A 14,862-nucleotide genomic window follows, 5' to 3' on the forward strand; every position below is an offset into this window, starting at 1 on the left:
TCCTTTGAAAAGGTTTTAAGAGATTTCTTTGTTTTGTTCATGGTAAATTGTAAAAGCTGATGTCGTAAATGTTGAAATGAAATTGAAAATGAATTCTGCTGCAAAAAGTTCAATCATAAGGGTTGATTTCATCAAATTGGAACTCGCTCGGCCTAAATAAACTCAACTTGCTAAAATGCAAAACGCTTCGTTCCACATTTGAGGGTCTTGCAAAGTAACGACTCATACTACTCACTTGTTGCTTCTGGGCAGCACTGTGCTGCCAGAACAAAAAGGACAGTTGAAATGATAAACCTATAAACTGCAGACAAAACACAACTCTGCATCCACTAAATAAGCATGTGTGGCCACAAAATAGGCAGAACATTTTCACAAAATACTCATTTGTTGGATTAATATCATTCCCATGAACAAGGGTAAGCAAGTGGAGGACCAAAATAACAACAGACTTCACGGCGATTCTGATCGGAATGAGCCAACAAACGGCATTCTAGGCTTAACGCCTGATCGGTTTTCATGTCGTTGTTCACCGATCTGATCAATAACATCATTGATCATCCCTGCAAAAAACAATTACACCGTCTTGTTATCGTGCACAGTATATTCGAATCCAGAAGCTAGTTTATTTTTAGATAGTAGTAGTTATATAGTTTTTTTTAATATTTCTTTTAGTTAGGGTTGCTGTAAATATCTGACAGCTAATAAAGTTATTAAAAAGGAAACGTGCCAGAGCATTGGACAGGACGGCTGAGCGACGACGACGCTTAATGCTCGTTTCAGACTACAAGACAAATTAGCTCTCTCACGATTACACTATGTCAGAGAAATGACATGCCGATAAATCTTGTATTCAGATACCACCGCCTCCTGTTTTTTACGATCAGTGGGCCAAATGTTATTGGATGGACTCCTTACCGTGGGGATGACAACGCGATTAGATCTCGCTGACTGTCTTATAAAAAGAAAATAGGGGGGGGGGTCACTCGTGCTCAAGACAGGAGAGGACTTCGTGTTAGGTTTGCTTGAGGTATGTTCACATACTTTCAATACAATGCGGCTCGCAAGAAGGTTCTCCTCGTTGTATGTAAATACAAGCTGCCGTCCAGTTGAACACTTGACCTGACCAGAGCGTCGAATTCCAAGAGAGAAACCGAGTGACCCTGAAGAACCATGATTTGCCGCATTTGAATAAAATGTAAACGTTGTGTAAATAATGTGTAATTGCACATTCATTGCAGTAGATGGCAGTGGTGCTCTTGTAGGAGTTGAGAGTTACAGTGTCAGGCCTCAAACCTCCGTTTGAAAAGTTGTGCAAAAGGTGCTCATTGTAGGCATTAATTTTGACATCTTTTTTATATATAAGAAAAGGAGTAAGAAAATCATCACGTCGTTTCGTTCATTTTTTGATGAGTTGAAGAGTTTTCTGCATTTTTATATAAAATGTTTAGTTTAAACAGGTTATTTATCCTCTTTTATATTTTTTCCTATTTCAGAGAACTGTATGCACTATTTTCTGTTAGAGACTGAAAAGAACAATACTTTATTGTAAATTTATATTTCTTTTGCACTTTCTTCATTGTTTACAAGGATTAGATTATCCTTTATTCACAGTGTTATATAGATGTGTAATCGCGGGGGCTGAGAGTGGGGTCGCAATTTTACATATTAGTTTTCTATTCTTCTTTGCCTCCTTCATTTGACAATGACAAACCCCCGTGGTTTTTTGTTTTGGTGCAAGTTCAACGCTGTACTGTACAGTGTTTCCTGGACGTGTACTTGATCGTAATTTAATAGTATTACAGAAGCGCTTTCTGCAGAGATATCAATCGACATGCAACACGTGTACACGATCGTCTTTTTTTTTTAAAGATTTAACCTCACAGTATAGTGGCATTTATGTCTGAATCTAGCTTCACAAGTCTGGAACAAACTCCAAGAAAGTTTAGATCAGTTGAAACACATTTAGTCTAGGTTAATGACACACATGTTCTTGGCTGCTTTTTAATGAAGATCCAAATCTGGACTGTTAATTTTGTAAATGTAATCATATTTTACCTAATGATATTTTCTAATGCACTTTTTCTATTTTGTTCATTTTAAATTGTATTTTTATTTATATTTTCATGTCTTTTTAAAGCACTATGAATCACCTTGTTGTTGAATTGTGCTATACAAATAAACTAAATTTCCTGACCCGTACAGTATTTAAGTTCGAAGATCAGACATTTCCGTAATTCCCCAGTAGTAAAGTTCCCTGACCGGGAATCGAACCCGGGACGTGGCGGTGAGAGACTTGCACAATAATGCTGGCGGTACCACATATAATCATTAAAAAGACATGCTAGCGGATTCACAAAATAATACTGTGATTGAACACGCAATATTGGCGTTTAGGAGTTCGTTTGTGTACACCCATCGTACGTAAACGTGGAGGTTGTTGGATATTTCCACGCCATCCGCTAGAGAGCGGTGTGCACTAAAATTTGAATCACAAACCTGAAGCGACCCCCATCATTCAGATGCAGCAGGGGGTCGACGTTTATGGATCTGGTGGGGGAGGAGGACCCCTAGCCATTCATAAAGCAAAAATAAAAAAGTGCATACAAAACTGCCCGTTGTAATCAAATTTTTAAAGTTAAGAGACAAATTTTTCTCCTCCTGCCACATTTCTTGATAGATTCAACTTCAAAATATTGATTTCATTTAGGACATCTTAGCCACTGTTCTCATTTTCAAAATATCCAAATTTGTACAGTAAAACTCCAAAAAAAGAGAATCATTTACACATTTACCTACTCTTTCAACAAAACCATTGATTGAAACCATTGGAATTTCGTATTTCGTATTTCTTACAAATTGCAAATTTCAACAATCAACAAACAACCCAGAGAATTACCATTTGCATACATTTCAAGAAAATGCTACCTCAAGTTAAGCGTTTCCTAACCTTGGTCGGGCCATGGTGTCCATCATACAGAAGAAAAATATCACAATCCACCACCTAACAACACTGAAGTGAAAAAAAAAGAACACCCACCTGTCACATAAATCATAGATATTTTCCAATTAAACAGAAATTACCAACTTCTTTTTTTTTAAATACCAGAATACCAAAATCTCATGACACACCATTTAACAAAAAGTAGGAATAGCGAATCATGGTTGTGTCGTCCAAAGTTAATCACATGAAACAAACGCAGTGAGAAATGTGCGCACCAGCACCAAGTCATCAGACCAGGTTTGCAGCGCCATCTAGTGGTGAGGTCGTACTTGTTGTGGCTGTCACTCCACGTCAATGGCATGGACAGATGAAAGAGGACATACAACACTATACTGGTAATTAACGAACAACCACTTCCAGACCAATGAGGTTAACTTGGGCAATGATGTCTTACAGCACGCGACTGCTCGGTTAGGAATCTCTGCTCGAGTTTAGAATTAAAGCCTAGAGTTTCTGTCGCCCCCGAGGCTGGAATTGTGTATTACAACACCAGAGGCGACGCTATGATTTGAGACGAGGGCTAGGCCCACCTCCCGTGATTGGGACACCCGGTGAGTCGGCAAGGCTGTTATTGTTTTGAAGGACAGGAAAAAAGATGGCTTCCTTGGAATAAGTTATTTTTGTACGATTGGTCTCTCTTACAGGAATGCAAAATAACTTCTTTAGTTGGCTTTTTACAAACAGTAGACAAGGGACCACGTTCCACCCATTTTTCAGTTCATCATTTCCGGTGTGCCGGCAAGGGCGGAGCACAGGAATGTCGCCGGTCAACGCTAAATATAAAATGTCAAACAGTGAAAAATGCAGATGCTAGGAGCTCATAGGCTGAGTCAGCATTTTCATCTCCCCGAGTTACGCATTTCTGTATTCATGTACAGAAGTAACAATTAATTTCACAACTATTTACAAATGTTTTTTTTAAAAAAGGTTGTTGTATTTTTTTTCACTATTTTTTAACAAAATATTTCCTGACATCAATGAATGGATAAAACAAATAATGAGCACATTTTAACCACAACAATTTGAAGGAAAAAAATGGCAAAATTAAGGCAGTGGAAAAAAAAACGACAAATACTACAGGAGTCTTGTAAATCCTCAATGGGCCGGATTCTAAAACAGAGTGGGCCGTATTTCGCCCCTGGGCTGTACTTTGCCCACCCGCGTGTAACAGTCACAAACAAAACACACAGAACTATTAGGATATAATGTAAAAAATAGAGCAAATGTGCAACACCGAATTGAATAAGAAGAACAAAAGTAATCAAAGGAATACAAGTTGCGAGGCAGCGGATTTTGATGGCTGCAGCTTCCGTGGCAGCACATATTTATTTATATGCCGTGTGTGTGTGTGTGTGTGTGTGTGTGTGTGTGTGTGTCTTTATTGTAACCAGAGCATATGCCGCAAGCCCTCGTCGTATTTCCTCAACAGCTGCTAAATCCATTAAATCTGCAGCCAGCCACTGGAGTGGAAGGTTTACAGGGAAATGGGGTGCGGGGGCTGCATGGCGGATTGTATGGGTGTGTGTGTGTGTAGGGGGGGGCGTATAGTGATAAACCATCCATCTTAACCCCTCCCAGCACCTCCAACAAACTGTAGATAATTGACGAGTGTGATCAAATAAACATGCCACATTATGATTTGCATTACATTGAATGCCAACTAAATGGAAAAAAGCACAGGGGGTGGACTGCACTGGACTGGTTATGACGCCCTAATTCCTGGCAACCACTGACGCACAACATGTGATGAGTGACCTTGGGCTAAGTCTATGTTGTGGGATGGGTGGGAGGACACTGGTTGCAAGTTTTAGTCGTGCTCAAATGAAGTTTCTGGTTCCTTCAAAGTGTCTAAATGGATTCAGCAACATTATCTTGTTTTGGTGCGCACAAGAACTTTTGTCTGTGGGGCCCACTGGTGGGTTTATCAGGCAGCATTCATTTCGTAAACCAGGGGTCATGAGTTCGTATCCCACTGTGGCCTCCGCTCCCCAAGAGGAGTTGCGTCAGGAAGGGCATCCGGCGTAAAAACTGTGCCAAACAAATATAAGTGTTCATCTGAGATGTTAAGTTGTGGCGAACCCAAACGCGACAAGCCTAAAGAAATTTACTCTATTCCACAGATACACCGTCCTCCACGGTCTCACGGTGGAGATAAATTACTCTGTGGAGGTCGGGGGGGGGGGTGCAATGGCCAATCCACCTGAGGTGCAAATTAGTGGACAACCTCTTGGTGCAGTGGCGAAACGCTTTGCCAACACCATCGATCACATCCATGGCCGTTACACAAACAAGGTCGGTGGGTGGTGCAGGGGAGGTGTTTGCGTCTGCCCCAGACTCCCGACTACTGTGGCATTCTTACCACTCCCCCTTCCCCCACGTAAGGTGTGCTATCGAATTGGAGTCTGGTCTGAGAATGACTCTTGGAAGACTGATGCGAGCTGAGAAAATTGCAAAGGGGGGGAAGATGCTTAGAGGCTCAGATTTATTGGCGACAATCGGCCTTCATGATGCCCCCGCAGCAGGTATGACACCTCCCTGCATGATGGGAAACTCTGCACACCATCTTGGCATCGACAGTCAATCCCTGAAAAGGCATCTGACTTTCCAGACATAACGTTACGCACACCTGCAACGTCAAATGAGAATTGTTGGTTCCAACTTGAAGATTATACTAGTCAGACGGGCTACATCATTTGGAGCGTTTACTATTGCGCTTCTAGCATCAATTTATATTATTGAATTGTTGTGAATGGGGCAGCACGGTAGCTCAGCTGGTAAAGCGTTGACCTCATAGTTCTGAGGTCCCTGGTTCAATCCTGGACCCACCTGTGTGGAGTTTGGATGTTCTCCCCATGCCTGCGTGGGTTTTCTCTGGGCACTCCAGTTTCCTCTCACATCCCATAAACATACAACATTAATTGGACACTCTAAATTGCCCCGAGGTGTGATTGTAAGTGCGGGTGTTTGTCTCAATGTGCCCTGCGATTAGCTGGCAACCAGTTCAGGGTGTACACCGCCTCCTGCCCGTTGACAGCTGGGATAGGCTCCAGCACTCCCCACGACCCTCGTAAGGATAAGCGGTGAAGAAAATGGATGTTTTGCATGAGCTAACTTTCTACCCCCCCTGGTAAATGTATATGGTGTTCTGTGCACAAACACGCAGGAGGACACGACGCGCAGGCCTCACTGAATGTGAACTTTCCGCCAGCGACATGTTTTACGACAATGCATTAAAGAGGAGCCTGCGAGTCTCGACCGCCACCGACACGCCGACCTGCTGCGCTTGATCGGACTAAGCCAGTCTGCTTCGTTTGCAGTCTCTCTCCGGTTTGCTTTGTTTGCAGTCTCTCTTCGGGGAGCTGGTGGGAGTGCGGTCACGTCTGCTGGGTGAGGAATGCACAAGGCAGGCCGGCGCCCGACCAGGACGCGGGCTACGGTGGCAATGAGATATCATTTGAAGCGTGAGAGCCGTTGATCAGGTCTAAACACACGGCAGGCTGTTTTGTAAACAACCTCTCAAAAACTAACCTCTGCGAGCAGGACAAACAACTGCGCCTCATTACATTGCAAAGGAATGACGGGAATGAGGAATCAAAATGGCCGGGGCCAAAAGCTGGCGCTGCAGAAAGAATCTGCAGGAAGGGGGCCACGGCGAGCATAAAGTGCAGTGGGGGGTACTACAGGAAAACTGACAAAGAGCAGAACAAGCAACGTGAAAAGATGTAAGCAGATGCTGCAGGAGGAAAAGATGGAGGGGAAGTGAAGGAGAAAGCGCGGCAGGGGGAGTTCACGGCGGACGTTTTCAATGGTGAGCTGAAGGAGGAACTGCCTGAAGATCTTGGGAAATCAGTTGGAAGGCTGTAAAGGTTGCCCAGTTGACCCATGAGATGATTAACTTCAGATGTATGCAATTGTAATGTAGTGTAATGCTGACGAACATGACCCCCCCCACGACCTCAAAGTGTCAAATTGTGTTTTTTTTTTTCTTTTCTGAGACTTTCAAAACGTTCGACTCAGTTACACGTTTGAACACATAAAAGAACGCTGACCGTTCAACACTCATCTTGATCATTTGGGACACATCTGGTTTGGCATATGTAGCCATTTCTAAATTTCAAAATTCGTCATTACAGTATGGTGGTTTTCCACACACTGTACGCATATGATGCAACACACATGATATGACATCATCACGTTTTTTCTTTTATTTGTATCAAGAACAAGCATGTGGTTATTTCAAAATAGTGATCTATAGTTTGCATCATCCAAGGGTACTGTTGATGCATTCATTTAAAATCAAGACATAAAAACAATCAAAAGAGGCAATATATTACTTTGAAAGTAACACTACTGTTACATTTTCAACGGGGTAACCAGCTACATTTCCAAATTGCAGTAACTTTCCAAACGCAGGACGTGATAGAATAGGATGGAGCCCGCAAAGATACATCTTGTTCAATTTTGCGGCCAGAGAACAAGGTTCCCCCCCAACATTTAGTCCACTTTGCAGGGAAGTGTTCCACAGCAGCGTGTTGGCTAAGCTAACAATCCAGAAAAGTATTTTCCCATCACGCAGGTTCCCTGGTGTACTTTGCACAAAAACATCATGTTCACCTTCCCTTGAAAATGAAATGCTCTTTTATTGCAAGGCAGGCTGTTCAAACACAGACAAGCCTCATTTCATTAAAAAAAAGCATACTTTAGTGTGCTATTTACACGCTTGATGCGTTTAATTACCTCGACTTGGGAGCATCACATTTCTAGAGCTGCAGTGGACGGTTTACATAACCGCCGCGTTGCCACCTTTGCAAAGCAGCTACAAATGAGCAATGAGGCTCTCCACGGTAACGGTTGTTCATCTCAGCAGGGGGGGCACCTTCCTCTGGGTCACGATAACACCGAGCGAGACACAAACACAGCGGCAGCTACACGCTCAAAGAACATGGCGGCCTTTCAGAGCATCACACCGCAAGAAAGACAGTGGGAGGTATGACGGTGCGGAAGCTCGAGACGTTTTGTCTTGTGAAAAAGTACTACCTCCCTATGAAATTACCATGATGTTTTTGCACAGTTTTGTCAAGAAGCTCTGGTACGGGGGCGAACCCAAATGCAGGACTTCGAGACAGAGGAATAATGTTCAATGTGGTTTATTCCGGAAACTGGGTCATACATGGTGTAGCAGTCCGACAAGGCAGAGGCACAAAAACGCTAGGCTAGGCGAGATCCAAAAGACATACAACAACGTCCGAAGTGTATGGGGCCCTCTATCAAACTCAACAGGACAGGATCAAACAAAAGTTCACAGAAGCTGTGACTAGGGTTACTCTAACCTACACGTAAAAGCGGAGAGTCCCACAGGCAGCGAATGGAACTCAATACATAAACAACGAACTGGCAAATCCCAGTGACAAAAACACCAACTTAAATGTCTGTCTAATTACAGTCAAAATGTGAAACAGCTGTGAACGGTGAGAGGTGTCATCGCACGGAGCAGTGACCTGGCCACGCCCCTCTTGGCAGTGGCCAAGCCTTGCTCATGACAGAATCCCCATTAAGGTGCGGATCCCAGACGTGACCAAAAAAAAAAAACCTGAACGTAAAACATGACCATGGGAGGGTAGAAGGGGGTCCAGGGGAGAGCACAAACCCCCAAGCCCAGTCTGTCTGGTGGCTGTCCAGGCCACCCAAAGCGAGGCGTCTGGCCGAGCAGGTCGGGAGGTCGGCCAGAACGCCAAGCACCAGGGTCCCCATGGGGCGATTCGGAAGGAGTCCTCGAGGAGGAACCCAAAGGCGAAGCAGGAATCAGACGGGAGCAAGCGATGGGTCCGGACGAAGACCTCCCAGGACATGGTGGTGGGGCGGCTGGGGATCGGTCGGCGCCGAGGCTAGGTCAGGAGGCGGCCGGGAATTGGTCGCCTCCGAGGCTTGGTCGGGAAGTGGCTGACGATTGGTCGCTGCCATGGCATGGTTGTTAGAAGGCTGGGAATTGGTCGCCTTTGAAGTGTGGTCATCAGACGGCTGCAGATCGATCATCATCGAAGCAGGAGAGGGAGGCTGCTGCTGTCGAGACAAGGGGCGTGAGGAGGCCGCGAGGCGATTGCCGTCAAGACAGGGACGTGAGGCGGAAGAATACCTGTCATTCCCGAGACAGGAGCGTGACGCGGCATCGTGCCAGTCGCTGTCGAGACAGGAGCGTGAGGCGGCCAAGGATGGGTCGCCGCTGCCTGAACAGGAACGTGGGATTTGGAGGTGGCGCCTGAAGAACCGCAGACTGCAGAACGCTGTGTTGTTGTTCTTTTGGTTGGCACACCTGAATTGGGAGCTTGCCCATGATTGAGAGTCTGCGGCTTTCGTCAGAACGGGACTGGCTTCTCATCTGGCTCAGAGTCAGAGTTCCTGGTGGGAGACTAGCAGAAACTGGGGTGTGTGAATTGATTGTTCTTGGGAAAAGAATGGAGCGACGGGAATGATAAAGTCCTCTCACTTTTCACTGGAGGAAAGTAGTTTATCTCGTCTTTATCAGAATCCTCTCCATCCTCTGCACCTGAGCCCTCTGCAGACCATTTCTGAGTTTTGTCTTTTTGGTAAACAAACCCTGGAGGCGATATGGCAGGCTTGTCTTCGTTCGCCAAGTCCACCATTTTACTTTGACGCTCATCCAGAAGTCTGTCACCACCACGGCGAGGGTGTGGCGTGGGACCGGGTCTGTTGCCACCGTGATGTGGATGAGGCGAGGCAGCGGGTCGGTCGCCACTGCGACGTGGGCTTGGCTCGGTAGCGGGTCCATTGCTACTGCAGCATGAGCGTGGTTCACCAGGAGATCTGTCGCCGCCACAACATGAGCTTGGGTCGGCAACGAGTCTGTGGCTACCGCGACGCCTTCGTTTTAATTTTTAAAAATTTTTTTCAAGCTATTTAGATGTTTACTTGTTAGTGTGTTTTGTATTGTGATCCTGCTGCAGAACCCCTTGTTCTGAGCTCACAAACTGATGGCTGAACATTTTCCTTTAGGATTTTTTTTTTTTTTATTAAAGAGCAGAATTCCTGGTTCCATCAATCGGAGCAAGTGGTCCAGATCCTGAAGGAGGAAAGCACCCCAAGACTGTGCTACCAGCTGTGACGAGACACAAAATGTTCATTTCATTTGCCCTTCTAATATTCTCCCAAAGGTTTTTCCTCAAAGACGAGCCTTATATTCTTTTTAGTCTTTTCATCTTGGAAGTATGCCATGGATGCCATTTTTGCCCAGTCTCTTCCTTACCGTTGTGCCCTGAAGACTGATTCAAGGGAGGCCGCAGTTCTTTACAAGTTGTCCCGAGTTCCCTTTTGTGCCCTCCTGCTGTTCTCTTGGGGTAAAAATTGAAAGCTGCCATCCATTCATGGGAAAGTTCACGACTCTTCCATGTTTTCTCCACATGAGGATAAAAGCTTACCCAACAGTTCTTTTTGAACGCTAAAGACTTAAAAGACTTTTTTAACCCTTTCCAGACTAATACATGTGAGGTACTTAATTTCGCAACTATTTTAGAATTTCTTTGGATTGTGTCATTTTGATTCTGCTTTTTTAAAATCTTTTGTCTGACAGGATTTTAATGCAGCCCTATGGGGGCACAAACCAGTGCAATCTGTAGGCCGGTCCCAAGCCCGGATAAATGCAGAGGGTTGCGTCAGGAAGGGTTCATCTAAAGAATCCCATACCGGATCGGTCGTGGCCCGGGTTAACAACGCCCGCCCGCGGCACTGCTAACCTGCAGGGTGTGGGTGGAAATTCAGCTACTGTGGGTCGAAGACAAAGAAGAGGAGGAAACTGCATCCATCGTCAGAAGAAAAAGAGGAATGCACAGAGCCTACAACTGAGCGTAGGGACTTTGAATGTTGGGACTATGACAGGTAAAGCTCAGGAGTTGGTTGACGTGATGATTAGGAGAAAGGTTGATATTCTGTGCATCCAAGAGAGCAGGTGGAAAGGTAGTAAGGCTAGAAGTTTGGGAGCAGGGTTTAAATTGTTCTACCACGGAGTAGATGGGAAGAGAAATGGAGTAGGGGTTATTTTAAAGGAAGAGCTGCCTAAGAATGTCTTGGAGGTGAAAGAGTATTAGATCGAGTGATGAGACTAAAATTTGAAATTGAGGGTGTTATGTATAATGTGGTTAGCGGCTATGCACCACAGGTAGGATGTGACCTAGAGTTGAAAGAGAAATTCTGGAAGGAACTAGATGAAGTAGTTCTGAGCATCCCAGACAGCGAGAGAGTTGTGATTGGTGGAGATTGTAATGGCCATATTGGTAAAGGAAACAGGGACGATGAAGAAGTGATGGGTAAGTACGGCATCCAGGAAAGGAACTTTGAAGGGCAGATGGTGGTGGACTTTGCAAAAAGGATGGAGATGGCTGTAGTGAACACTTATTTCCAGAAGAGGGAGGAACATATAGTGACCTACAAGAGCGGAGGTAGAACCACGCAGGTGGATTATATTTTGTGCAGATGATGTAATCTGAAGGAGATTACTCACTCTAAAGTAGTGGTAGGGGAGAGTGTAGCTCAACAGCATAGGATGGTGGTGTGTAGGATGACTCTGGTGGTGGGTAGGAAGATTAAGAAGACAAAGGTAGAGCAGAGAACCATGTGGTGAAAGCTGAGAAAGGAAGAATGTTGTGCGGCCTTTCAGAAAGAGGTGAGACAGGGTCTTGATGGACAGCAGAATCTACCGGAGGACTGGACTACGACAGCCAAGGTAATCAGAGAGACAGGCAGGAGAGTACTTGGTGTGTCTTATGGTAGGAAAGGGGAGGAGACTTGGTGGAGGTTTTGAACCTTCGGAAATCAATGCACAATAACGTTAACCCTTTCCGGGCAGGGGTTGCAAATTTGCAACATATTTAATATGATCGAAAATTTTAAGTCCAGAGTATCATTTTCTGAAAGAATGAGATTTTTCTCACCGCAAAATTTTATTTGGTCCAGAGACGGTTAATCATGATTTCAATATCGGCTGTAAGATGGACTACGACAGCCAAGGCAATCAGAGAGACAGGCAGGAGAGTACTTGGTGTGTCTTCTGGTAGGAAATGGGAGAAGGAGACTTGGTGGTGGAACCCCAAAATACAGTGAGTCATACAAGGAAAGAGATTAGCGAAGAAGAAGTGGGACACTGAGAGGACTGAGGAGAGGCGAAAGGAGTACATCGAGATGCGACGTAGGGCAAAGGTAGAGGTGGCAAAGGCTAAACAAGAGGCATATGAAGACGTACATCAGGTTGGACACAAGAGAAGGAGAAAAGGATCTCTACAGGTTGGCCAGACAGAGGGATAGTGATGGGAAGGATGTGCAGCAGGTAGGGGTGATGAAGCGTAGAGATGGAAATGTGTTGACTGGTGCCGGTAGTGTGCTGAATAGATGGAAAGAATACTTTGAGAACTTGATGAATGAAGAAAATGAGAGAGAAGGAAGAGTTGAAGAGGCAAGTGTGAAGGACCAGGAAGTGGCAATGACTACTAAGGGGGAAGTCAGAAAGGCACTACAAAGGATGAAAAATGGAAAGGCAGTTGGTCCTGATGACATACCGGTAGAGGTATGGAAGCAATTTGGAGAGATGGCTGTGGAGTTTTTGACCAGCTTATTCAACAGAATACTAGCGGGCGAAAAGATGCCTGAAGAATGGAGGAAAAGTGTTGTAGTTCCCATTTTTAAGAACAAAGGGGATGTTCAGAGCTGTGGGAACTATAGAGGAATAAAGTTGATGAGCCACACAATGAAGTTATGGGAAAGAGTAGTGGAGGCTAGACTCAGGACAGAAGTAAGTATCTGCGAGCAACAGTATGGTTTCATGCCTAGAAAGAGTACCACAGATGCATTATTTGCGTTGAGGATGCTAGTGGAAAAGTACAGAGAAGGTCAGAAGGAGCTACATTGTGTCCTTGTGGATCTAGAGAAAGCCTATGACAGAGTACCAAGAGAGGAACTGTGGTACTGCATGCGTAAGTCTGGTGTGGCAGAGAAGTATGTTAAAATAGTTCAGGACATGTAAGATGGCAGCAGAACAATGGTGAGGTGTGCCTTAGGTGTGACAGAGGAATTTAAGGTGGAGGTGGGACTGCATCAGGGATCAGCTCTGAGCCCCTTCCTGTTTGCAGTGGTAATGGATAGGCTGACAGATGAGGTTAGACTGGAATCCCCTTGGACCATGATGTTCGCAGATGATATTGTGATATGCAGTGAAAGCAGGGAGCAGACAGAGGAACAATTAGAAAGATGGAGGCGCGCACTGCAAAGGAGAGGAATGAAGATTAGCCGAAGTAAAACAGAATATATGTGCGTGAATGAGAAAGGTGGAGGGGGAAAAGTGAGGCTACAGGGAGAAGAGATAGCGAGGGTGGAGGACTTCAAATACTTGGGGTCAACAATACAGAGCAATGGAGAGTGTGGTCAGGAAGTGAAGAAACGGGTCCAAGCAGGTTGGAACAGCTGGCGAAAGGTGTCTGGTGTGTTATGTGACAGAAGTGTCTCTGCTAGGATGAAGGGCAAAGTTTACAAAACAGTGGTGAGGCCGGCCTTGATGTACGGATTAGAGACGGTGGCACTGAAGAAACAACAGGAAGCTGAACTGGAGGTGGCAGAAATGAAGATGTTGAGGTTCTCGCTCGGAGTGACCAGGTTGGATAGGATTAGAAATGAGCTCATTAAAGGGACAGCCAAAGTTGGATGTTTTGGAGACAAGATTCGAGAGAGCAGACTTCGATGGTTTGGACATGTTCAGAGGCGAGAGAGTGAGTATATTGGTAGAAGGATGCTGAGGATGGAGCTGCCAGGGAAGAGAGCGAGAGGAAGACCAAAGAGAAGGTTTATGGATGTGGTGAGGGAAGACATGAGGGCAGTTGGTGTTAGAGAGGAAGATGCAGGAGATAGACTACGATGGAAAAAAATGACAGTGTGGCGACCCCTAACGGGATAAACCGAAAGGAAAAGAAGAAGAAGAAGAGTCTGACAGGATTTTGTCGGCACAGATTCTGTTAAAGTGATTTATTGATTGAACAGCCTGGAGGTCATCAGGCTTGGGTGTGATCACTGAAAATTAACCAAAAATTGTCATTAGCCACAATCTATTTAACAAGGGGGTCATGTTTCACACAGGGCAAGGTAACGGAATATTTTTTTGCTCATTAATACATGAAATCTCCTTTTAAAATCAGCATTTGAAGTTCCCTTGGTTTATATTTGTCTGATGATCTGAAACAAAGTGGACAATTTGAGATTTACTTTTTTACAACACTTGAGATCATGTTGCTGATCAGAAACAACCAGCAAATTTGTGTGTCTTGGGAGATGATGCATCCCTGCGCTTCCGCCGCAGGCCTACACGCAAAAATCTGAAAAGGATTTGACTTGACACAAGTCACAATCGCTTCATCCTCGATGTGGAAGGGGAAAAGCGGGGGGGGGGGGGGTTGTTGAATCATTTAACCAGCCAGTACTTGGCCCTGACATTGTCGTCATTGCAACTGCAAGCAGCGCCTCCCTGACGAGAGGAAAGAGCATCCAACCTGCATTTGCATGAGGAAAGAAGCATCATTTCTGCGCATGAATACATTCATAGATACCTGAGGGGTGGAGGGTGGGGGCATCATTCCAGATTGCATGTCCATCACTCCATACAGTGATCAAGAGGAGGGGTTCCTTTCAGCTTAGCCCAGCTTTGACGTTATTACGTTAAAGCAGTGTAATATCGAACTCACAGATTCTGCATCTGCTGCTGAGAGCTCAACTTCTAAAGCAAGCTCAGACCTCGGCAAGGAAAGACATGTCACCCCCAGTCTAATAAGTTCCCCATTGAGAGAAATATTTCATTTTAAAGTAAGTGTTTG

Source organism: Syngnathoides biaculeatus, chromosome 2 (assembly GCF_019802595.1).
Source record: "Syngnathoides biaculeatus isolate LvHL_M chromosome 2, ASM1980259v1, whole genome shotgun sequence".
Lineage (NCBI taxonomy): Eukaryota > Metazoa > Chordata > Actinopteri > Syngnathiformes > Syngnathidae > Syngnathoides > Syngnathoides biaculeatus.